Source organism: Sus scrofa, chromosome 1, assembly GCF_054392235.1.
Source record: "Sus scrofa isolate SSC_HxYL_T2T_F1_AM1 chromosome 1, Sscrofa_HxYL_maternal_Yorkshire_Landrace_v2.0, whole genome shotgun sequence".
NCBI classification, from domain to species: domain Eukaryota; kingdom Metazoa; phylum Chordata; class Mammalia; order Artiodactyla; family Suidae; genus Sus; species Sus scrofa.
Genome location: NC_139383.1, coordinates 144,447,388 through 144,472,577, shown reverse-complemented (window position 1 = coordinate 144,472,577; position 25,190 = coordinate 144,447,388). Strand labels below are relative to the sequence as shown.

Genomic DNA, 25,190 nt, shown 5'->3' with positions numbered 1-25,190 from the left:
CTCTTGATACAATGTGGTAAATATCCTGTTAATGCTCAGTCATTGTGAGTAAGGTTATGTGGGAGTGAGATAGTGGGATGAGAGGGGAGGGGAGTTGGAAGGGACAGAATTTTCAAATATGAGTAGGAAATACCATTATTTAATTGACATTCAGAAGACAAATATTATCAAGCAGAAGCAGTCTATGAACAAATACTTAGGGAAGTAGGATGAAAAGCATAGTAAAGATCAACGACAAGGAAGGAACAAATATTAAGTCTATTTTGATCTCTACAGGAAAGGCTATTGAAGATTCAATGAAATCTCTTAACTGACAATTTACCAATTAATTAAACTGTGAACTGAGGTTTCAGTTCATGGATTTATGTTTTAAGTGGCATTGGGCCATATATTAGGATACTAAATATCTAGTTGAAATTATATGCCTGGGAAACAAGATATTTCTTTCCTATATTTGTTTATTCATTTATATGTCAGGAAAATAAATTATTCTAGAGATTACAGCAGCAACCTAAGACATAGCTCAAAATCCTTGCCACCATGGATACTATATTCCAGTGGGAAAGGGTGAGGTGACCAGTAAAAACCTCAATGAGATGACGTTTATAAAGGAGGCAGGGAAGTGAGTCATGTGGATATCAAGGAAAAAGTGGATACCAACAGAAGAAGGAAGAGCAAGTGCAAAGGCCCAAAGCCAGGAACACGACTGGCAAGTTTGAGAGAAAAGAAGAGCAGTGAGGATAGAGCAGAGTGAAGGGGAGATTAGCAAGGAAGTGAAGATTACATATGATCTTGTAGGACTTTTTAATGCTCTTGCTTTTCCTCTGACTGAGACTGAAATACCACCATTGTGTTCTGAGCAGGGGCATGGTGTGATCTGACTCACTCTTTAACAGGATTACTTTGGCTGTTGTGTTGAAAACAGACTAACTGGGACAAGGACTAGAAGCAGAAAAATCAGTCAGGAGGCTATTGTGATCACCCTGGAGAAGAACGACAGTGGTTAGACAAAGTTGTAGAGGTGGAAGAAGAAAAAAGTAGTGAGATTCTGGACATTCTGAGGAAGAACTAAGAGTATTTGCTAATGAGTTAAACATAGAGCATGAGGGCAGTTGAAGAGGTAGCTGTGACTCCAAGGGTTTCAGCATGAGTAAATGGAAAGATTGCATCGCCATTAATTGAGATGCTGTGGGGAGTGAAGAAGATGGGAAACTTGCTTTTGAAAATGTTAAACTGATAAAGTATTAAACACCCAAATGGTGATGTTTAATAGTTGGCCTATGAGTTTGGAGTTCAGGTGAGACATCCAAATTAGATATATAAATTGATAGCCACCCATGGTATTTATGATGCTATTTAAAGACCTATTAACAGGATGAGATCAACAAGGCTAGTGTGGATGTAAAACAGACAAAGTCCAGAGTGGGCCCTGGGACACCCGACAGTTGAGACATCTGGAAGGTGAGAAGTAACCCAGCAGAAAATGGGAAGAAACAACTCAAGAGACAGGAGGGAACCCAGGAGAGTATAACATTCCAAAAGCAGAGTGGAGAAAGTATTCCAAGAAAGAGGAAGGGATACCTTTGTCTAATGCTGCTGATAGGTCAAGTAGGATGAGGAATGATTATTGACCTGTGGGTTTATCTATGTGAAATCCTTTGGGACTCATTAATATATAGGTGACACTAGAAGCCTGTTTGGGAAATTAACTAGTTTCAAAGATTGATGGGGTCAGCAATCAGATTACAGAGCTAAGGGTAAAAAGGAGGTGAGAACTTTGAGGCGGCTAATGATGACTACTCTTCCCAGAAACTTGATTGTAAGAAAAGAAATAGGCAGCAATCCTTGCAATTGGTTGGACACCAACATGTCAAGGAGAAACTGTATTTTGTTTTGTTTTTGTAAAGACGAGTGGGCCAGACTTTATTTCCCTGGGCTGATAAGGAGAAGCTAGGGAACAAGGAAACTTAGAGGAGAAAGAGTATGACAGACAAAGGTTCCTGTGTGATATTAGAGCCCCTTCAGCTCCTAGCCTGTATGTTCATGTTTGCCAGTGAATTGTCATGCTAGCAAATTCTTCTGTAGTCTGACACAGGCAGCAAATTTTCAGGGTACCACAGTGCATGTGGTCATCAATATATATGATGAAAAGATCTATGTAGTATGTATATACACATATGGGTAAATAAGTATGTCATTTGACATGTATATGTGTCTATGTGTAGGTATATATGAAAATATATTTGAGTGTATATATGTGTACATATTATAAACAGTATGTGTTTATAAATAAAATATAAAAATAAGCTTCCTTTCTTCCTTCTTTCTTCCTTCCTTCTTTTTGAACAGGATTACTCCTGAAGGGAGAGTATAAGAAAATCCACATTAATTGTTTTCACTAAGGAAGGGATATGCTAAATATATCCATAAAATAATATTTGGCTGAATTTGGGACCCACTAAATTTCTATGGTTCTCAAATGAAAGCTAAACTGAATTGTTTATAATCCAGTTTATACTTCTAATAAAGTAAAATACCAACAAGGATAACACAAACACTTCCATGATGAATGTCTGCAGAGACAGCAAACATATCTCTGATAATATTGCATTAAACTCAGAGTTTTATGATAAGAAACAGATTACATTTCCTTTATCATGTAGAATAAGCAATAGAATAAGCTGGGTTTCCTCCATTCAGTGGAAATAATTGAAATATAGAATGCAGTGTGTATCTTTTCCCACATGCAAAGCAAGCAAGCCAATCACAAGGGGCTTGTGTAGGTAAAATGAAGGTAATTTGAGTTTGGTTTCTAGATGTTTTATTGCTTTCAAACACAATTTTTTATCAAACCTAAAAAAATGACAAAAACCATGAACTAAAAAAAAAAAAAAAATCACCTAAAAAGCATAAAAAAAAACCCTTCACATCTTCGATGAAAGCTTGTCTTTCTTCAGATCATACTTTCTAATGCCCCAAAGTGCTAGCATAAATTGAAAATTAAACAAACTACAGCATTGTCAGAAATAATCACACACCAGGCCAGCCCTCCCACTTCTGTTCCTCTCCTACACAAAGAAACTACAGTGCTGCATTGAACAGCCCCTTAAATCTTTATTGTATTTTGCCTCTGGGGTTTGCTCATCACTGCGGGTCTAAAAGTGTCTGTTATGGTCAGAAATAATTTTAAAAAAATATTGCACCACTGAGCCAACGAGGAGTTCAAATGACTCCAAAATTGTAAACTTGTAAAATGTAAGATAGAATAAGCACTTCAGCATTTGGAATAAACTGACTACTTCACTATGTCATCCTCAGTGTTCTTGTTTTATGAAGACTAGAAATACTAAGTTGAAGCAAGAGTACCTATAAAGCCCCTGGAGGTGCTTGAGAATGGTCTCTCTTTCCTTGCCACAAAGATGAATAGCACAGTCTGGACTCTAGCTGAAAGCCTTTCTTGAAACCTGCTGCTTACTTCACAGAATGTTTTCCACACGCCTGGGTAGAGAATGGCTTGGTGAAAAACATTCTGAACTGAGAATTAGAAACCTGTGTTTTTAGACCTAACCTCATGCAGAGGGCTTTCTGATATGAGTTAAGATAATTCACTGAGTATTGCTTCTCAGTTTCTTCCTGGCAGCTGTGAGAAGAATGTTCATGATTTTATGTTTTCATATTATTGATGTTGTTGGGTCATTTGGTTGTTGTTCTTTATTTAGTTAGTATCTAAATGATGTAATGTTTGCTTTAGGAACAATATTACAGAGAATGCGAGCAGATGGCTTTGTCTACAGGTGAAATTTTTATTAAATTAATTTATACACATTTAAAAAGCAGCACATGTCTTCAGATTGGTGAGCCAAACTATTTGGAAGTTGTATATCAATCCAAATAAATAAAAATGAATATGTACAGAAAATTTAGCATAATAAAACAAAGGCCACCTTTCTTACTTTTTAAAAATTAATTTTGTATTAATTGTAAGAGAAGTTTTGACATATGCATTGATGATGTCATTCTCCTAATCTGGCTTTGGATTAGCTATCAGAATATGAGAAAAGGAATGTGTATGTATGTATGTAAGACTGGGTCACTTTGCTATATAGCCGAAATTGTTACAACATTGTAAATCTACTATAATAAAAAAGTATAAAAAATGCAGAAAAAACATAAATGCTGCTTATATTTGGATAATACTGAAAAGTATTCTGTGTATATATATATAAAATATGTATATAAGTTTTTAATATACCTACATACATATGTAGAAATATGTATATGTATTATATATATTATATACACAAATACATGAAAATACATACTTTGTATATGTATGTGTGTGTGTGTGTATGGGTGTGTGTGTGTGTATAAACACATCTATATAGAGAGAACAATAGTGAGCATAGGTCTTGGGCAGCATTTCTTGGAACATTTGGCCTTTAGCCCACAAAGGTAAAACTTATTAGAAAATATAAATTATTTGTCACCAGGGGAAATCTCTGGTAAATCTAGAAGCACATCTCACTTCCAGTTTTACATGATTAAAATTAAGCTGACATAGAGAGTTTCCGCAGTGCCACGGTGGGTTAAGAATCCAACTGCAGCAGCTCAGGTTCAGTGGCTCAGATCGCTGCAGAGGTACAGGTTCAATCTCCAGCCTGGGAACTTCCATTTGGAACTTCCATATGCCATGGATGTGGCCTTAAAGAATTAAGCTGCCCATATAGTTGGCATTTGTGAGGGAAGATATGATTTCACAACATTGGAGATTGCATATTGGAATTGGAGGGAAACAGTGCTAATATCCAATCAGAAACCATGAGCCCTGTGTCTTCAGAGATTAATGACACAGCCATGATACTCTGTTTCATTACCAGATCCCAGTACTACCTTACGCCAGTTTAGTCAAGCACTAGGACTCCTCATGCACTTATTTTAGGCCCAAGGCTGCGGCCTTTATGTAATGGAAGTTCTATGGAAGCTTTTAATTGTATCCATTGGACACATACTTTTGATTTTCTGCAGTCGTGTATATATATCCAAAGACTTGGAGGAGCCATGTAAGGACATTACAATTGTCAAAAAATGGCAACAATATTCTTATATCTTTTTCAACATCAATAAAGCTTCATTAACTATCGTTTTATTCAATGTATACTGTGTGTCAGGCACTGCAGTAGAACATTTAGAAAACATATCTCATCAACTGCTACCACTCTGTAAAATAAGCATAATTGCATGTTCTTTTCACAGATAGGAAAAGTGAAATTAAATGTAAAAAACTTTAAATATTCTGTCCAAAGTCACACAGTTTTATAAAACCAAGATTCAAATCCAGATATGTCTACTTTCAAAGTGCACGTTCTCTTAAAGAAACATTTTATTAACTTTGTATTTTGACCTAACTTGAGACATAAGAATTCCAAAAAGCATGTGAAACATCTTGTATATCTTTCACCAGCTTCCTCTGATGTTATTATCTCCCATTAACATAGATTAACTAGGGAAAACAGAAAATTAACATTCACACAATAGTATTTATTAGCCTGCAGACTTTACTCAAAGTTTGCCCATTTTCTCACTAATGCCCTTTTGCTTGTTGACAAATGCAATACAGAATTCCACCTTGCATTTGTCAGCTTCCTTAATTTTCTCCAGTATGCAATAATTAATTCCTTACTCCTTCTTTGTCTTGATACTTTTAAAAGAACTTATCTTTCTTTCTTTTTCTTTTTTTCTTTTTCTTTTTTGATAAAATGTCCTATAGTTTGGGTTTGTCTGATGTGTTCTTATAGTAAAGTTTATGCATTTTTTGGCAAGTATACTTCAGAAGTGGCGTGTCCTCAGGGTATTATACTGGGGGAACTTGATATTAATATTATGTATTACAAAGCAGAAATTTACTTTCCTACATTGTCTTTTAATTGTGTGTCAGTATTAATGAACTATGATCCAGCATTATAAATCTCACAGGTGAAAAAATTTAAACAGTTGAAAACATACCAAATTACGTCATTCAATAGGAGTCCTATTGGCTTCCAGTTCACCATGATTAATTCAAAGATTCTTTAAATCCTTAACCCAATCAGTACTGAGTCTGAGTGTGCAGATAACTGCTAGTAAATGTTTAATAATCAGATTCCTGGGAGATAAAGAGCCCTTTTTTTGGTAGCATTTTCTGTTTCTGTGGTATAAATACTCCTATTATGGTCCATTTAAGCTCTTAGAGTTATGTCACTAAACTCAGGGTGGAAGGAGATACCCACAAAATCAATTCTCAGATCGGTGCAAGCTGGCTCCAGCACAGCACTGGAATAATATCTATTTACAGATGGCATTTTTTTGATTCTAGGCTGTAGAATCAGGGGAGACAAAACAAAATATGGAATATTCAAAGAACTATAAAAGACAAATATAGTAATTTCTAGAGAGTCCTATTTAAGAAATGGGATGAAATAGTAGTAGCACTACTAATAGTGATAATAATAATCTATTGCCCTTGCTCACATCTTTAAATAGTAAAGTTATTTGATTCAAAGTCTCAAAAAAATGTCATTTTAAGTTGCCCAAATTCTAGGTGCTCTTAAAAGTAACTTCAGAAACATGGGGTGATACAGTGTTTGAACAAGAGTCAAAAAACACCCTCTGGGAGTTTCCACTGTAGCTCATCAGGTTAAGAACCTGACATAGTGTCTGTGAGGATATGGGTTTGATCCCTGGCTTCTCTCAGTGAATTATGGACCTGGCATTGCTGCAAGCTGTGGCAAAATCATAGATGTGGCTTGTATACAATGTTGCCATGGCTACAGAGTAGGCCTGCAGCTGCAGCTCCAATTCAGCCCCTAGCCCAGGAACTTCCATATGCTGCAGGTGTGGCTGTAAAAAGAGGAAAAACAAAAAAACCCAAAAAAACAACCCTCTGCTTTACCTCAATTCTGGTGGCACAATGTTTCCTTAACTTCATTCACTAGCACACCTATTGGAAATCAGTTTAGTAATACATGCCTGCCTTCCTTATTTTACTAATGAGGTCACAGCTAATCTTGTAGCAGTTATTGGCAAGAGACCAGTAAAAAACAATTTTAATTGAAAACTTTATTTTTTAAACATATTCCAGAGTACAAATTTGGCTTAAAACACTTTCTCAAAATTTACATTTTTGGATGCTACTCTGAAAGAGGAAACACTCCCACATTGGAAGACTATTTTTAGCTATTCAATTTACTAATCAAATATTAAGTATATTTTAAAAAGAACTGACAGCTAGCACTAATATCTCATACTTTTTCTATACAGATCCCAATATCCATTTAAAGGAATCAATTCCACATAGGAGTATTTTTTTTCAAACATGTCATTATCTCTATGTTGATTTAAAAGTTGTAATATTTTATGCACATTGTGAAGGGCAGAGTTCCTTGCCAAAGAGTCCACATCCTAACCTCCAAAACCTACATGGAAAAAGGATTTTGTTCAGGACCTTGAGATGGGGAGATTATCAAGAATTGTCTGTGGGCCCATAATAATCACTAAGGTCCTCATAAGTGGGATGCATGAAGGTTAGAGCCAGAAAAGAAGATGTGAGAACAATGGAAGCAGAGGTCAGAATAATGTGGCCACGAACCAAAGAATGCAGGCCTTTTCTAGAAGCTAGATAAGGCAAGGAATGAATTCTTTGATAGAGCCTCTAGAGGAACTCAGCTCTTGTGACACTTGTATTTTTAGCCCCATAAGACCCATTTTATACTTGTGACCTCCTGCACTGTAAGATAATAGACTTATGCTATTTTAAGACACTATATTGGTAGTATTTTAATAAGCATCAGTAGGAAACTCATACATATATAAAACAAAATTTTAGCTTCATTCATTTTATGAATTTTGGCCTCCATTTTCCTCATCTATCTCACCTTCCTCATTCAATATCTATGACTATTCAGGAAAAAAATGTATATTTTATTTATTGGATTGGCATTCAAAGTGAAACTGATGACTACAGCATATATCTAAAATAAATACTCCATATGAAAGCATAGCAAAGTGTATTTTCAAAATATTTGCAACTATTATTTTAATGAGGAAGAAGCCCTTACTTAGAAAAATTGCTCTCACATAATTAAAAGCTTTTTGTGTCAAAATGTGAGAGCATTTTAGATGTTTCTGCTCTGAGGGAAATAAACAAAAAAACAACCCAACTTTCTGGTTTGTGGTTTATTTGTATTGACATAGCCAGAAACTAATGCCACATAGGAAAAAAAAAGAAAGAAAGAAAGTACTTTGGTGTCAGAAATCTCTTAGCTGACACTATCTCTATGAAAGAGTAGAAATTAATAGAAGACATTATAACCCTAAAGTCCTACAAAATTTTGAATAGCTCTTTTATTTAAAATTTAAATTCTCTCATGATGTTAGATGTGTATTTCCAGGTTTGAATTCTTGGAAATTAGAAACCAGAAAATAAAATTAATCATAATGCTCTTTTCCTTCATCACAAATATAGTGGGATGGGAAAACTTTTTTAAAACTTTTTTTTTTCTGTTTAAAGAATTAAAACTTAATTTTCACTTTAGGGAGTATAAATTTGATCTAATATTTAAGTAAGTATGTAGAATAGAAAGAACCATAAGCTAGGAATCAGAAGTCCAGGTTCAAGACCTAGGTTACTATATGACCTGAGAAAACCATTTACTGGTCTCCAATATCACTCCATTTCTAGTATTACGTAGCCTAACTACCTTGCAAGAAGTGAGATACAGTAAGTTTTCTTTAAAAAAAAAGACGTTGTAGACTGCATATTATTATTCAAAAGGAAGATATAATTCAAGAAGGATTCTGGAATATCTCATAGAATTGTAATATCTGGAAGTAAAAGAGTAAAATGTCCCCAAAAAGGACTCTTTTTTTTTTTCCCATTTGGAATGATGTGTGTGTGTGTGTGTGTGTGTGTGTGTGTGTGTCTGTCTGTCTGTCTCTCTGTCTGTCCCATGCTAGTCATCACCAGCTAACAAACTTCAGAAGAACACAGATTTTCACAATAACTATAGATATTAAATTTTGGATAAATCATTTAAGCCTGTTTTTTCAAAGTTAACAAGTAATCGAGATTTACTTATTTTATTATTGATTGTAGTAGGTATTTAGACATCTTAAAAAAGTAAGCAAATTTGCTATAAGCCTCTAAGGATGTTGTTGTGCTTAGAGTTAAGGTTCAAGTTGATCTTTTTAATACCGCAACAAGCTCACACATCATTAGTCACTTAGAAGTGGCCCTAGGTCACAGTAAATGGATGGCCTAATAATCAGAGGAGATGTTTGCTATTTCCAAGTTATTGTCAGTAAGTAGAGCGAGGAGGTGACTACGATTCAATAGCTAATTTTTATTAACTAGATTTTTTTTTAACACTAATCAAGAACATAAGAAGTGGGAAGGTAAACTGGAGGCAAAATACACATAATTACAGACACATGCATGAAGACAGTAACAATCATGGTAGAAGATGTGTTCATTAAAAACACATAGCTATCATTATGTATGAGTTGTTTTGTGGTTGGAGATATTGTTTCTAGTTGTCTTAACTATGTGCATGTCACCCCAAAATGAGACTCAAAATAGTTTTAATTCTGAAGGGGACAAGAAAATATTGGTGATGGGAGTGTACAGAAAGCATGAAATAGGGATGGAGCAGAATGGACTAGTAGAGGGGCATGTCCATATAGAAATAGAAAGGACAATAAAACGTAGAAAAAATGAATGGAAATGGGAGGGCAAAGTGAGAGGGTGACAGGAAAGAAGATGGAAATACGGTCATTGCAAACAATTTTGGTGATAAGAGTTTGAGACCAAAGATACAATCAGATACAGAGCAACCCTGGCAGTATTATGCTACTATGCTTTGTCTCCAACCAGCAAACCATGATATAGAATGAACAGGTGGAAGTTACAGAATGGTACTCTGTGTGAAGCACAAACTTCATTCTTAGGAGCCTGGTTTCTCGGTCTTACATTGCTATCAGAGAAGCTAGGAAAATATGGAGAACACCACAAAATGAAAAGCAAACCCTAGCATTGGGCCAGAAACCATCTGATAATCAAAATCAAAGAAAGAATTCTCATTAAATAGAGTTCAGAAGTTCCTGTGGTGCAGCTGATTAAAGACCTGGCATTGTCACTGCTGTGGCTCAGGTCATTGCTGTGGCATGGGTTTGATCCCTCGCCTGGGAACTTCTGCATGCTATGGATATGACAAGGAAGAAAGAAAAAAGAAATAAAGAAAGAAAGAAAGAAAGAAAGAAAGAAAGAAAGAAAGAAAGAAAGAAAGAAAGAAAGAAAGGAAGGAAGGAAGGAAGGAAGGAAGGAAGGAAGGAAGGAAGGAAGGAAGGAAGGAAAGAAAGAAAGAAAAAGAAAGAAAGAAAGAAAGAAAGAAAGAAAGAAAGAAACAAAGAAACAAAGAAACAAAGAAACAAAGAAAGAAAGGGAGGGAGGGAGGGAGGGAGGGAAGGGAAGGAAGGGAAGGGAAGGAAGGGAAGGAAGGAGGGAAGAGTCCAGGAGTCCTAGGTAGGCTTGGATAGCATGGGATAAGGAAGAGAGAGACAAAAGGAAACTGTAAGACCTAGAAATTGAGACAATAAGAAACTGTTTTAATATTCTTAACTTCTATTAGGACAATGAGGTAAAAGGGAACTTGTGCATTTACTAAAAACATAAGCTATGCATTCAAATTCCAATTTTGGTCTTGGAGAGATGGGTATGGTTAGTTGGGAAAAGCATTGACTTTGGAGTAGGAAAAAACCTATGCTCATATCCCAGCACAATCATGAACTAGTTAAGTTACATCTTTTATAATACAAATTGTTAAAAGTCTAAGATTTTATTGGTTTCTTGTTACGTAAAATGAGGATATTAACAGTACCAACTTCCGAATTACTATGAGAATTAGAAGGAAACATACACAAAAAAGTCATAGTATTTATGTTGATAGTAATGTTAGCTAAATCACTATTAATATTAACTATAGAACCTTGAGAAACATCCCTGAAACTCTGCCCACCTTAGATGCCTAATGTGTAAAACGGAAGTGATGATAGATAACACATCCATCATCTAGAGAGAAGCCTAAATGAGATAATTTATGCAAGCGTCTGCCATACAGTAGTCTCACAGTAAGTAGCAGCTATTATTACTGTAAAATGCACTGGTTTCAGAATAACTCATTCCAGCTTGTTCAGATAACAAAAATATATTTAGAATGGCTAATTTATTTTTTAGTTTATAGGCTTGATGCATTTCATATCAAGAGGAAGGGATCCCACACAGACTGATAGTGATATTTATGCTTTTCTTAGGAAAAGCTCTGAAAATAAACAGCTTCTGAAAGTCATTAGACCACCAAAATTCTGTCTGTTAAATTAGCTTTAATCTTGCTTTCAATTTTCAAAATTCCATCCACCTCTTCTTAGCCTTTATCATGCCTTCTGCTAGTGAAAAGACATAAGTAGTTGTCTCTGGGAAATAGTTCTGCATATACCAAGAGTTTTAAGGGTTTAATTTCTCTGAAAGAGTAGCTAAAAAGACAAATTAAATTTATTTTAAAACACCGTCTGATTTCTACTTACCCTTGTTTCCTTCGTATTGCCATCATTTTTTTTTTTTTTCATGTACTATACAGCTGGCACCATCCTGGGTGCATAGAAGCCATGGAGTAAGTAGTTATTCATTCGGGTGTTTAGAAGTATGAGATTGAATTTTCCTCACAATGTTTACTATTTAATTGTATTCAAAGATGCACGTCAGCCATGTTTTCGCAAATAGAGATTTAGAGTATGTACTTAACCAGAAGCTACATTATTATAATTGATTTCCAAATTTTTAAAAATGCACACACAAATTCAAATGGTTATAATTAGAGCAAAATACAACCCAGTCTTCTTTATTGGGGATCCATATTGCTGTCATTATAAATGTCACTTTTCAGCACCATGTCTCTTACCAAACAGAACTCAATCTGAAATGCCAGTTCTTGTGAAAAACTTTATCCATTTGTCCAAATGGTATTTGGACAGGAAAAGAAGTTTTTCTCTTTGGGTTCATTTTCAGGTTGTTAGCCTAACCTAAAATAGAGCTTCTTTAAAAGTCTGCCCGAATGTTTACTTAAAACAGAGAAGGGACAGCTGAGTGTTGAGTGATAGTGTTACATTGAGTGAAGACACGACTGTAAATAACTCTGCAGTTTGGAAATGAATGATGCTTTTGACAGAGACGATTATGTCGTATTGACAACATTGATGTCAAACATGGAGTGAAAATATGAGATTGACTATCAGCAGTTTCTACCAGTGATCACTGGAAATAGCTTCTCTAAGATAAAGGAACAATAACAAATGCATTCCTTTTGCTCCCTCTACTTACACACTTTTCCTTCTCCCAGAGCTAGATTAGCCCAGTTCTTCTTTGGTGGAACAGGATCTAGGGTTCACACTTCATCAAAGGGGGGTCAAATACTCTTAGCCGTTTCTTTTAAAGTTAATTACTTCCAGGGCATCATTAGTCACTTTCCACCCTAAAACAAGGGAAGCCAAAATACTTCCCCCCCCACACACAAAAAAAAGTCCTGAACTTCTGTAGAAATTATTACAATTTCCACATTGGATTTGACATACCTTAAATTAGGTCTTTGTAATGAAAACCTCACATGGGGCTTTTAGCAGCCTTTAAAGTTATTGTTCATGTAACGGCTAAATACTGGCTTACATTTCTGGGGTGGAGAATATTCTGCATGGTAAATTTTCCAGGTTGGAAAAATGTCACAGATTGGAGAATCTTGATGAGGAAATAATTTCTTCCATTATCCATTTCTCCATTCCATTCTTTTGTTGTATATTAAGGCTCTTCGACAGGTATTTTTACTGAATGGACATTATACTCTTTCGTATGCACTAAAAGTGCTTTCATTCTTTAATATTCATATTTCAGAATGTCATATCAGCTTAATATTTATTAAAACTAAGATATATCATAAGAGTTTGCAGACTGTATTTACATTTGGAAGCTAAACAAATAATATAGTGTGCATAAGATCTGTGAATCACTAAGTCTGGACATGGTCAGAAGAATTTGGAGAGGAATTTGCTAGGGCATATAATATCTATATGGAAAATATTCAGCCTCTCAGAACAGTCTGAGGAGTTATAATGGGATCTTTATCTTGGCCCAAACCAGTGTTATGTTTGTCCTTCAGTTAATCCTGACATTTTAGCCTTTTTTGTTGCCATACAGCAGTGATGCAGGTTGTATATAGAAAGTACACTTCTTACAGTATGACATTTCTGTTCATGGTGGGGAGGTAGATTGGTAATTCTTGTTTTGAAAAACAAATGGGGTGACTTCACACACAGAACACAGAAAGTATACAGTATATACTGTTTAAAGCAAGTATCCCTCTATGAAATATGTGCCAGTTTTTGAAGGCTCAAAACTTAGTAATAGCTTGATGAATTCATTGTCAAGTGAAAAATAAAAGCCATCAAAGGGGAGAAGCCTAACCAAGAACACATTTTAATTAAAGAAAATAAAATAATTCATCACTATATGATAATAGTTGATACATTATTTCATTGGAAAAAAATGTTTGAAATGTCATTTTATTTTATTTTTATTTTTTGTATTTTTAAGGCCACACCTGAGGTATATGGAAGTTCCCAGGCTAGGGGTCGAATTGGAGCTGTAGCTGCCAGCCTACACCACAGCCATAGCCACATCCACGCGAGATCCCAGCCGCATCTGCGACCTACACCACAGCTCACAGCAATGCCGGATCCTCAAAACACTGAGTGAGGCCAGGAATTGAACCCGTGTCCTCATGGATACTAGTTGAGTTCGTCAACCACTGAGCCACGAAGGGAACTCCTGAAGTGTCATTTAATAATTCACCTTTACAACTGGGTTCTACAAATCTGAACGTGTATTTTTTCCACCACAGCACATTCATTTCTGCTGCATATGAGACTGATGGGGTAGAAGAAGGTAATTATTAGTGTAAAAGATTATCTACATGTTATGTATTTCTTATAGATCTAGTATATTGATTTTCATTTCTAAAATATGTATTATTAAGATTTTGTATTAGTCACTATAAAATAAATATTTTTGCAATAGACTTGTCTCATTATGCAGACACTTGAGAAACCATCCATTTGTTACTGTGGACTTCTGACTTTATCTTTGGTTCCTATGACTCAGTTCCCTTCCTCGCAAGATGATAGAATTGAACTAGCCCATGTCCAGCGTCCTTCTGGCTCTAAGACTTGATCAATCTATGATCCTAATCAGATAACTAATCTGGTAGGTATTCTCATATGAATGCTTTTTTGTTCTAAGTTGAATTTTTCATTAAGTATATTATCCTTTTTTTTAAACTTACTCTTTTGAAACAGCAAATAGAATTCCCCTCTTCACCAAGGCATTTTAAACTATTGCCTGTGTGAATTTATCTCCATTGTGTTTAAATGGTTATGTTCAACAAAGTACTAGATAATTTTATGTGCACCTCCAATGTTGGTATTTTCTTTCAACATCTTCATTGTACTCTAGTAGGTCAGAGTGAGGAGAGGTTTTATATTTATTCAGATTTAGAAAATGGGTGTATTAAAAGGCCTTGACTGGTTTTTCTCTCTCTTCTACTCTCCATTCTTTTAACTGCATTAGAGAATACTTATAGTGGGGTCCAACTGTGCTGGAATATACATTCATAAGTAGAGGATATTTTTTCTTGCCTTGTGCTCATTATATGATAGGGAAGCTGTATAGTAACAAATGAATATCCAAGTAAATTTATAATTACATTAATAATGAGAGTGAGAGGATACAAAAAAAAGTCCTAGCAGAAATGATTTATATGCTGAAATTGAAAAATGCCTGTTTTAGAAAGTGACAAGTGATCTTAAGAAGACTTTTTTTTTTCCCTTAGGGCCACAAGTGCTGCGTATGGAAGTTCCTAGCCTAGGGGTCAAATCGAAGCAAACCCTGCCAGCCATAGCAACAGCTTGCAGCAAAGCCAGATCCTTAACCCACTAAGTGGGGCCAGGGATTCAACCCTCATCCTCATGGATACTAGTCAGGTTTGTTTCTACTAAGCTGCAATGGGAACTCCCCTTAAGTGGACTCGATGAAAGAGTAGGATTTGGCTAAGTGGAAGGATTAGAGAAAGTGTACTGTTTTCAGAGGGAACAACGTGTACCAGGACCCTGAAGCAGGAAATTGTTGGTGCTTGCTACTTGGCTAATGTAATGAGATGAGTTTGGAGTAAGTCTAATTACAGGAATTTTGTATTTAAGAGTAGGGGTGACCATATAATTTATTGTCCAAAAAAGAGCCCTTTGGAGAATGAAAATGAACACTGCTAATAATTAAACTGGCGCAAACCAGGACTTCACTCAAGAAAACTCGGACAAATTGCTATCTACTTCGAGATAATATGAAGACAATTAAATCCTCCAGGCATGGGAATAATAAAATTTGATTTATGTTTTTGAAGGATCATCCTGTCTACTGTGTGCAGAGTGGATTGGAAGAAAGCAAAAATGGAAGCAAACTCTTTCAGTAGTCTAGATGTTGAATGAGATGATAAAAATTGGACACATCTGAGATAAGGTTTGGCAGTAGGATTAACAGAACTTGTTGATGGATTAAATATAGGTAGACAGAAGAAGGGGTTTGTCAAATGACTTCCAGTCTGCATTTGTATAACTGAGCAAATGGAAGTGCCACTTATTAAGATGTGGAGAATTAAAGAAGAGGCAGATTTGGACCAGAAGTGGGGGAAGTTCAAGAGATTATTTGGGGTATCCTAAATATGAGATGCCTGATGTACCTCCAAACAGAGGAAGCACATAGAAAGCTATACTTGGAATAGCAATCTGTGTTGTAGATAAAAATCCAGGGAGTATAAATATTTTGATGCTATTTATAGCATTAAATGTCTGAGATTACTGGGAAGGATATTAAAGTGATAAGAGAAGATGGCTCAGGACTGAGTTCTGAGGAACCCCCAAATTAAATGGTAGATAAAAAAGGAAGAAACAACCAAATCTTTCAAAAAATTAAGGGGAGGCATTCTGTACACTTTGAAGAAGGACTGAGAGGAATTCATCTCTTTGCCCCTCTTGCCTACCATGTTGGCCTTGATAACACATTTTTATTACTTTAGACTCTTTGCTTATCTTAACTTACAAAGTCCCTAACACTTAAGCCCTTGGACCACCTCGCAGATCAACTACTTGCACACAAATCCTCATCTCAGTCTCTGCTTTGGATCTGAGAAGGAAGAATCAAATGAATAGAAACATGACCAGGAGAGTATATTATTGCAGAAGCAAAGAGGCTATGTAAAGAGGAAGGAGTGAGAAAGGATTTTTGTATAGAAGAACTGGTTTGGTGATACAAATCATTGGCGAACCACGAAAGAGCTGGAATGGTGGGAGTATAAGCAAGAATGATGGGAAGTAATAGTGTTGAGCTTGGGTTTATTTTTTTTAATGTTACTTGAAACACTGAAAAAGATAGAATTTTGAAAGAAGGGTAGCTTCTTCCTTGTCACAGGGATGAAGGAGATGACTAGATGACTGCAGATGCAGATTTAGTCATGAGAAGGTAATATATATTATGTCATTTCTGTATTCTCAGTGATTCATGAGGTTGGGTTACCTGATGAGAACAAAAGGGGCTGGGTCAATTGGAGGAGCCTGGAGAAGGTGTTGACCAGCCACTGTGCTGATGAGTGGGAGTTCACTTTAGTCTCAGTGTTGAAAGGCCATTTGAAGCTGGTGACATGAATTAACCATGATCCCATTTTTCTCATTTTAGGATTTTTGTCCGGCAGTGAATTCTGCTCAGAGAAAATGCATTGTTGGATTCATCACTGGGATTTGCCCAGTGGGTGTGATGGAAGGAGAAAGAGCTCAGGGAATTAAGGACACTTGCAAAAAAGTTGTTGTGAAGAATGACCTTGGAATGAGAGCTCTTAGAGGAGGGATGTAATTCTTGAGGGAGTTGGTAGTTAGAAATAAAGCAATTAAGGGTAAAGAATTGGAGTTCTCTGTGAGGTCACTCTCACATTGGGAATGCTCCAGAAGAATACAAGGTGTGATAAGAGAAGAGAAGCTGAACAAATGATTTTGCCTGTGGTAGAGTTTTTGATGATGAACTCTCTTAGGTATGACATTACTCTAAATTCCTACAAATTCTGTTCTATGCTCTGATAGGGCTAGGCAAGGATAATAGACATTTTTATTTTATCTTAGAAAAGATTGCCTTTACTTTTTCCTTTTTTGTCAAAAGGCAATCCTTTGAACCAGGCTTGAATGATCACATTACCTGTTTCTGGAAAGCATCATGAACTGGATGTGCTTTTCTAAGATTCAGGGTGCCATACCTGTCTCCTGCATTACCCAGGAACTTCAGAGACAAACTAACGTGAGGAGATTCTGATACTAAAAATAAATGTCATCACTTCCTCCCAGGAATTTATAATGTCCAAACTCAGCAATATGCCAGCTGTCATTTTATGTTCTTTAGATGCCAAACTATTGGCAGCTATGTAACAATGTCATGTTGTTGTTGTTTTTCTTCTGGGCCTTGGTACATGACTGCTTGAAATGGCTTCCTTCTATTATCTCATATTCTTCCTCCAAAAAGTGTTCAAACACTATATTCTGTGTATTTCTGACCTTCCTCTTGGGTTGTTAGTTCATCCATTCTCTGGGCCTTAATGGAATTTTATACTTTAATTATTGTTTGTTGTAGTCAATTGTAATAATTTATTTACATGACTGTCTCTTTACTTGACTGTGAGGTTTTGAAGGCAGGAACATGTTTATTCATTTTTGTATTCTTAAGGCCTAGCCCAATTCCTGGCATATTTTAGGTGTTAAGCAAATATTTGTTTGTTTTTTTTTTTTTAAATTAAGACATGAACTGATGAATTCCATTCACCTTTTTATAAAGCATGCAGCCATCACTAGCAACCATCATGATATTAAATGGCACACACAATTATATGCTTGTTTACTGAATTTCATGTTGTTGACTGTCAGAAGAAAAGTGTCACCAGACACATTTTCATAATGAAGCAGATCTCTAAGCTGGCATTTTATCATTCTTGTGCTGCTGTGGACTCTGTGTGGTTTTAGGGGGTGGAGAGAAAGAGGAGATGATGCAGTACTTTCCAATTTATGAGAGGACCGAGGAGCGGGGATTAAAATGCAGAATGGCAGTCAGATGAAAAGGGCTGATGAAATCCTAAATACATCCCTCAACCCGCAGGAGGGCCCGGAGGGAGCAATCTTGGGAGGACTACAGGCCATTGAGGGGAAGAAAAAACTAGGCTTCCCACCACGAAAATAGCAAGAGATGAAATGAAACCCACTTATCAGATTTTAGAATTTTATCTGGACATAGAAAACCTTCAAATTATTTATTTATACATGGTGATATCAAGCTCTATCTACTTCCACTCCAAAGGGAACTCTTAAATAATCAAATAAAATGTTGAGGTTTCCTGCCCAAGTTATTCAAAGACAAGAGAAAAAAAAAAAAAAGACAGGGTTTTGAGATATTCTTTTTCTCATAACGTGTTTAAATGGAATATCAAAAATTATGAGTTGTTTTATTTTATTTAATATAGAAAAGGCTGACTTTTTGCTAATCCATTTCCTATGTACCAAAAAAATATACATAGATATATGTATATATTTAGTTTTACAGAAGCCTAAATACAAATACTCCCTTTTTTCTTTATGCTGCAGAAAAAATAGATGTTTGTTAAATGGGAAAAGCCTTCAAATCGATCAATTATTGCTCAAAGATAGAGTTTAAATGTTTATATATTCTAATTTACAATAAAATCTCATTTTAAGTTATTGTCTTTTATGGACAAACCCATGGCATATGGAAGTTTTCAGGCCAGGGACTAAATCCTTGCTTCAGCTGGGACCTATATAGCTGTGGCAATGCTGGATGCTTTAACCAACTGCACTGGGCTGGGGATAGAAGCTGCATCTCTGCAGCTACCCAAGGTGCTGCAGTCAGATTCTTAACTCACTGCACCACAGTGGAAACTCTTCATTTTAAATTATTTTAACCATTTATATTAGCATACATCTTAGACACTGGAATAACATTCTCTTAATAATGCCAATTTTACATTCACATCAGCTTTATTTTGACTTTAAAAATATATTTCCCTTTTAATGTAGTAGTTTAAACAGTTAAATCTGCTAATAGTTTCAAGAGAATCATGGGGTAAATGAGGGCGACAACTTATCAGAGACCATTGCCAAAACTTGGGAAGTAAATAACTCATTGGGTTAATAAGACACAAAAGTGAACTAATTATACAAATAGATTTGAATGCCCTGGTGCCCAAACAGATTTTTATTTACACATCTGTCTTTGTTTCTCCAAATTCAAGAAAGCCTAGGTTTGGAGATGAGGGAGAGGGTCCAACATGATAGCTACAGAATACCTAAGAATAACCTTACATTTAAACAAGAAGCAGAGGAAAGAAATAAAAGAGAAAGACAAAAGAAGTAGGATGTTTGTAAGGAAGGAAAGGCAAGGAAAGAATGCAACAGAAAGAGCCATACATGATTATGGTTCTAGAGTTTCAATGATCACCCCCAAACTCCAGCAAGCCTCTGCTCAGAGGGCCCCATTTTAGATGAAAGGAAAATAGAAAGTCTCCTGGTGACAATTAAATAAACACATTCATAGTATCCTTTATTTGGAATGTCAAAGAAAAAAGACAATAATGACAATGTATACCTATATAGATAGAGGCCAGGAGTTAAAAGTTAAATGACATGAGAGTTGATAGGAACAATAGCCAGGTAATCGAGGCTGAGGAGCAGAAAGTAAACCTCACATTTGAGTCCATCCATTTGGAGAAGAATGAAAAGTAAAAACAGTCAAGCACTTTGAACAGTTTCTCCCAATTCCCATATTTATAAACAGAATAGAAGTCAACTTCCTAACTTTCAAGTTGCTTCTAACAGATAAATCATTGATTTCCCTCATTTATTTGGAAATTGCTGTCTTTTTTTTTTTTTTTTTGGATTGCCATGCATTAGATATACTGTTTTTATCTTTTCCTCATGGATATTTTCTACCAATCTTGAGGGCACGGGCCTACATTTATTGCATAATTAAGCCATCCCCCAGATATTTTCTCATATCAGTTCTAGTCATCATCCTGGAAGATTTTCCATATTCATAAGGCTGAATATGGAAAATCTTCTTCAACTTCTTCTACTGTGACAGTCTTGATCTTTCCTCCTCTTCAGTCACCCAGTTCATGGCTAGAAGTGGTGTTCAACCAGTATATCCTGGCTATCGAAATAGAAAAATACCCATGTGCTGGATGCTAAACACTTTCTGCCCAGATGCTCCCTCCCCTTCTGCCATGCCCCTCCACTCCTGTGGGACAGCTCCAGAATTCCCCACAGTCCAGCAACAAAAGGGAAGATCCCTGATTGTGAGGAACACAAAGATGCTGCTCGAGCTTCAGGGGAAGCCTGACTATACCCATCATGAAATGGTTTGAATGTCACCCTGTTCACAACCATATATATAATTTTATCAACATCTGAGGCTGCTTCACCTCTGAAATGACATGAACCTAATTTTACTTGAATATCTCAATTCTGTCTTTCCATTTTTCTTACTTTTTGAATGTTCTTCCACCTCACTGATCCCAACTTCTTTTGAGTCCTCAGTTTGCTCTTGGACAAACAGCTTCTCTCCAACTTCATTTCCTTCTCTCTTAAACTTGGTCTATGACTTTAGCTCTGCCCTCTCCAACACCATCTCTTTTTATTATCTTGTCTTTCTATGACATATGCTCTATAAAATTTAAAGTAAGATCATGATCCATTTTCTTTGTACAATCATGCACACGTTGAAGAGAGCTAGAGAAAACCAAATAAGCTCACTAACCAGGAGGTGGCTTTTATAGTCCTTGGTCAACTCCCTTGTCTCTTGTTATTTATACCAAATTCTTAGCTCTCTCCTCTAGTGCCTAACCCACTTCTCAGTGTAGCCCCTTCACTTTCACCAGAGATTCTACTGCAATTGTAAATAGAAGCTTGATATTCTCTGGCAGGAATACACTCGTCTTTATATACGGCTACTTCAGGATTCTAGAATGTTGACCATTTATTTAAGTCCTTCCTTTGAGAGCCAGGTTAAGATGTTTCTCTTTATTGTCCAAAGCTAGGACTCACTCATGTCTTTTTATTCTGTTTCATCCTTTCTCATCACCTCTTAGACTCCCCTCTTATCAACAATTCTGTCCTTATTCCTCTGCACTGGGTCATTTCTCTAAGCTTGAAAATGTGTTCATGTCCCTCCCATAGTAAAAAAGAAAACCCAATCCTTTTCCACCTGATAATTCTCCTTGCTACCATGTTGTTTCTCCTTTTACACAGTTTAGTTCTTCCCTCAGCTCTTCCACCTCCTAAAAGGGACTTCACCCACATCATAGAAACCATTCTAGTTAAGGTCACTAATGTCTTTCCATTCGTCAAATACAATAGGTATTTTTTGACTTTTATTTAACCTAAGCTTTCTGAATCATGTGACACTGGTGACAACTCCCTCTGTCTTAAGCTGCTGTATACCCTTGCCCTATACTATTTTCTGCTTTCTTTCTGTATGACTATTCCTCAGCTTTATCGAGTGTATCTATCAACTAAAGTATTTGTATTCCCCTGGATTCCATTAGTTCTTATTTCTTCAAATGTTTCTCTTTCTCTGGATGATCATAACTGTAGTAAAGTTTTAACAACCATCCGTATGATATTTTCATCTGTCTATGGAATATCTCCAGCTAGCTAATGATGATGACATTAAAATTAATGATTATTAACATTTATTAACACTTTCAGGCATTGTGTTAAGGTCTTTTCTTATATTAACTGATTTACTCAAAAAATTTCCTAATTATTTTCCCCACTCTTTCATCAGAGAGGTAAAGCAACTTGTCTGTGTCACATAGAAATTAAGTGGCAAAATTAGGCTTTAAACCCAGCTATCTGATCCCAAAGGTCATGCTTTTAACCACTTTACTAAACCTGATATATCCTAAATTTAGTTTAATGAGTTTAAATTACCCATCTCCCTATATAATCCATTTCAACAAACATAATCATCTGAAGCAGAACTCAAATAGGAAATCTGAAATCATGCTAAATTCCTCCCTTCTCTAACCAGTAAGCCGCCAAGTCCTGCTAAAGTTCCGTATCTCTTTCGTACATTCTCATCTAATGGTACTTAGCTCAGTGGTCTCATTATTTCCCTGATGCCTCATTGAAGAAGCTCCCCCATTGGATCATGCACACCCTTCTAGTCTTGGTGTTGTCCAGTTTATCCCCCAGGAACTATTTATCTTCTTATAGCACGTATCTGATGACATCACTCTTTTGATAAAATGACTCCTAGTACACTGCAGCAGTTTCTTAGTGTTTTGTGTATCACCTTCCACTAGAATCACCTGGGGAGCTTGTTAGAACGAAGATTCTCAGAAATCACCCTAGGATTTCTGAATTAAAATGGATGGTGGTAGGACCTAGACTTGCACCTGATATGGAGTCTTGCTCCATGTCAGGTGCAAGCCCTTCACAATTGCTGGTGAGGATCATCTGGCTGGTTTTTTCTCCTTCCTTCTCACAGTGCTTTGTGCTTCTCTGCCTACTCTGCATGCCAGGTATGCCAAACTTTTTCAGGCCTCCCCTCAATACCAAGCTTTCTTAAGTATTGGCAGGTTCATATGCACTTTATCTTCTACCTAAAGGCTCTTTTCCCTGAATGCCTGCAAGTTGCTTTGTGTTGGTTCATCTGAATGAGTGTGGGTTGTGTCCTCATTAGACAGAAAATTTCATTTGGGACAGTGTGAGCTATTTAGTCATAGGAACTCTGTGTCCGGAAATTGCTAAAAAAAATTACCATTCCAAGTTCAGGCTGTGTGCAACACGGTGTTATAGCCTGGACAAAATAGGATTAGTGTGAATTTCACACATGTTCAGTGTGTAGGTACTTGAATCTTTTAGCAACTTCTGTGCTTCATGACTGATTCTTTGATTGTCAATTCATATAAGATTTTTGGAGGAAAATTTCATGGTATCTCTACCAACGAGCACACCAATGGAAATGAAATTCAAAAAACCATTTGGGTCATCTACAGAAAGCCTAATCAGAGAAATGTTAGAAGGGATAATTTATTTGAACTCTCTATGGTCTCTATATCAATATTTCATACTCCCTGTAACATGAATAATCAGAGAGGGATGTGAGTAATTGTGTTTGTGTGTTAGATATTGAACTAAGTAATATGCTTCACAATTTGCCTGTACATGTTTAATTCTCTTTTCACAGATGTGAAGACTGTGCTCAGAGATGTCAAACAATTTGGAAGTGTCACCGAGCTGAAAAGATATACATTTGGAATTTGAACGCAGGTATCTTTATGCCCTTTCTTCTATTTTACCTATATTGTTTTATTTTGGAATGCATGTGTATGGAGACCTTGCCTTAATAAGTAAAAGTTGGTTTAGATTTTTTTTCTGAGAAGAGCAGAAATATTAGATTGGGTTTTTCCAGTAAAAGATTATTTTAGCCAGCACATAAATTATTTCTCTAAGTTTTAGAAAACAACATTAAGGGCTATTAAAAAAAATTTCCTAGTAGATCTTTAGGCCTTCAAAATAGATAAGAGTAATAAAGTGATACACTGCCCATGACTTAGGGAGTCATTTAATGCTAATTTCCTGATTGGTGACCTGCCTGGTGATGACACAGGTGGAAAATGAAATTTGGGGGCTACAATTAAGGATTTCACCATCTCTTTCCTTCTCCCCTCCTTCCGAGTACCTTCTCTCTTCCTGTGTCCCATCTCCAGGAAACTGGGACATCTGGTTATCCATCTCATTTCCCTAACAGTTGCATGCTGACTCTGTCACCAAGCTGTGCATTTGCAAGAACAGTGGATTTTCTTTATAAGACTGATGAGGAAGAGAAAGCAGATACTGTGCATTGTTTTTAAGGTTCATCCGCTATGTGTGTGTGTATGTGTGTGTGTGTGTGTGTGTGTGTCCCTAGGTCAGGGGGAAACTATTAGGAGAGAGCCAGATCTCTTTAATGAGCCTAGAGGTAATGCAAAATTCATGTGCTTTCTCCTGCATCTGGGTGAAGCCCAGTACACAAACAGAAGGAGGGAGGTGGGTAGGGTCGGTTATTTATGATTTTTCTGGAGCAGGTACCCTGGCTGCTACTGGGCATCCTGACCCACTTGTTCATTTTTTAGGAAGAAGTGGATAATTTCAATGGGAAAAACTCAAGCATCAGATTTGCTCCTTGGAGCATTAATAAAAGGGCTCAGTTAGCTTCATCTCATTATTTTACTATGAGTATTGACTTTGGCCTAGAGTCATGTATAGATAAAATGGTGCAAGGGCTTGTCCTAAGTGATTACTCAGAATTACAAATCATTTCACGTGTAACTGAATACTGCAGTCTAGCTGGCACCCTGCCCCTTGCTTTTCCCCCCTCCCTTTTCTCTAATAGGAGCGCAAATCCAGCTTTGTCTGAAGAGGCAATTAATCTTATTCACTGAAAGCTGAATTTTAATTCACCAGCATGTGGAGGACATATTTGCCTATCACACAGAATTAGTTTAACAGAATTCAGAAAAAAAAAAAAAATATCGGAGGTCTTGGCATTCCTGGGAAGGCAAAGTATCTTGTAGGGACCTTCCTTTATTAGCTATCTGCATGCTACGGATAAGCTTCTTTTTGTAATGATAACTCTATTAGGGTAAACTGGGTTTATTTTGTATTTGAAAATGGCTGATGATATTTTATTTTATGTAAAAAAGCTCACAAGATATGTGTGTTTTGAAAGAAAATGAACATAAGGCGAGACAGATAAATTTTAGTTTTCTAGAGATTCTAAAAGGCTATTATTTTTAAGGGCTCGGTTTGGAGATGATCAGAGAAAAAAGGGGACACATAAAAATCCTAGACAGCCTACATACATCCAAATCAAATCATACACAGGGGTAAGTGCTGAAGTACAAAGTAGACTGTGCACTGGAGACTTGTGCAAAATCTGTTAGGCAAATATTGGGTTTCTATAGTGCTTCTGC

At 36.3% G+C, this 25,190-nt stretch overlaps 1 protein-coding gene across 7 annotated transcripts in view; it reads left to right on the top strand.

Moving 5' to 3' along the window:
- Positions 1–25,190, top strand: part of LOC102166428 (uncharacterized) — a 531,894-nt gene that overhangs the window by 407,265 nt on the left and 99,439 nt on the right. For 3 of the 7 annotated variants that reach the window (XR_014814727.1, XR_001302356.3, XR_014814724.1), the window contains exons 1-2: positions 22,717–22,754; positions 23,423–23,505. The gene's annotated coding sequence lies outside the window, so the exon portion shown is untranslated. Of the gene's footprint in view, positions 1–22,508; positions 22,755–23,422; positions 23,506–25,190 lie in introns of those variants that run through there. The other 4 variants (XR_014814706.1, XR_014814708.1, XR_014814729.1 and 1 more) reach the window with 3 other exon arrangements.